The 1515-nt window shown below is 48.6% G+C and overlaps 1 pseudogene; it reads right to left on the bottom strand.

Moving 5' to 3' along the window:
- Window positions 1-268: 268 nt before the first annotated feature.
- Window positions 269-1100, bottom strand: LOC107531627 (2-oxoisovalerate dehydrogenase subunit alpha, mitochondrial pseudogene; annotated as a pseudogene).
- Window positions 1101-1515: the final 415 nt, after the last annotated feature.

Genomic DNA, 1515 nt, shown 5'->3' with positions numbered 1-1515 from the left:
CCACCCCTCACTTTGAGTAAGTTTTACCAGCTAAACTTCCATGCCTTCCCCCAGCTCACAGAGGCATCCTGTCCTGGAGGTGCCCTCGCCTTGCCTCTGGGAAAAGGCACTGTAACCACAGGCAAAGTGGGGTCTGACAGAGCCCCTCACAATATAGCAGTCTGAAAGAACAGGAATGGCGAGAAGAAACCCTCCCCCCCTTTTCGTCTCAGGCACTCCCCTGGTCCCTGAGTATCTTGGAGGGAGTTGTCTGGGGAAGGACGCAGTGTCATGCTAGCTCCCTCCATGCCTCAGCCTGGGGCTGCTTTTTAGGGTAGCCAAGGTAGGTATAGATGGCCCCGCTTCTCAAAGTGGTCCAGGGTGTAGTGTTCTCTGTAGGTCTGGAGTAACAGATGATGATCATGTTGGCATTGGTACACTTGGCTGCATAGGCTTCCCTCACTGCCGAAGGATCTGCATGGCCAGTGCAGCGGAGATGGTGATGAGGTGATAAAGTGCTGCTCCTTGAAGCCATAGTGAATGAGCACCTGGCACCCCTTGCCCAGGTTGTTCACATTGCTGTAGCACTGGACCATGAACTGTTCCAGAAGGCAGTCCTAATACATCAGCACCCCTGCCTCTCAGTACTGGCCAAAGACCAGATCAGTGTTGTCCAGGGCTGCTAGACTCCCTACACATATCCCACCCTCACCATGGTTGGTCATGTAGAAGGACATGCGACCCTGCCACTGGAACTCATAGAGGATGAGGTCCATGCTGTTGAGCAGCATCATGCTCTTGTAGAACTAGAGCGCCTCCTCCAGCAGAAAGTGAGGATCCTGGATGGAGTTGAAGCACTGACCTAGCTGGTCCATGACATGGTAGATGGGTATCCCAGAGATGACATTGGGCTTGATAAATTCTAGCTTGTCAATGAACTTCTCTGAGGCTCCTGGAAACTGGAGTTTGTTGTCCAGGGACAAGAAGTGCTGCTGCTGCTGCCACTGGGGATGAGAACTAGCCAACTTCCAAGCTTCAAGACACTGCAAGAGCAGGAGACCAGCCTGGCCCAAGCCTCAACTTGGCCCCCAAATCTGTGCCTTGACAGTTGCCAGGGCCATCTTGGCTCAGTGATACAAATTTTTATCACTTAGTTAATGCAATGACTGCAAGATATCTCTACTATTAAGGTATTTTTCATTAATGATTAAATAATCTGGGGTTTGATGCTTTGGTGCCACAAGTATCCCATTCTCCTAAAATATGTTATTAATAATTTTAGCCTCAATAGATAATCATTCCCTGACTCAATTATTTTATTGAAAGTTGTAAAATGGTGATTTTCTAATGATACAATTTTTTTCTTTTAGCTCTTCTGTGAAGAAGGATTTTCCCTCATTTGCTCCTGCTGATCTTCAGTTTTTCTTAAAAAGTTGGAGTAAGCCCTGGCCAGTGTGGCTCAGTGGATAGTTGGCCTGCACACAGAAAGGTTGTGGAGTCAATTCCCAGTCAAGGGCACATACCTGGATTGCAGGT

Source organism: Miniopterus natalensis, chromosome X, assembly GCF_054644295.1.
Source record: "Miniopterus natalensis isolate mMinNat1 chromosome X, mMinNat1.hap1, whole genome shotgun sequence".
NCBI lineage: Eukaryota > Metazoa > Chordata > Mammalia > Chiroptera > Miniopteridae > Miniopterus > Miniopterus natalensis.
Note: the sequence above shows the minus strand (reverse complement) of the source record. Positions and strands in the feature narration are given on the sequence as shown.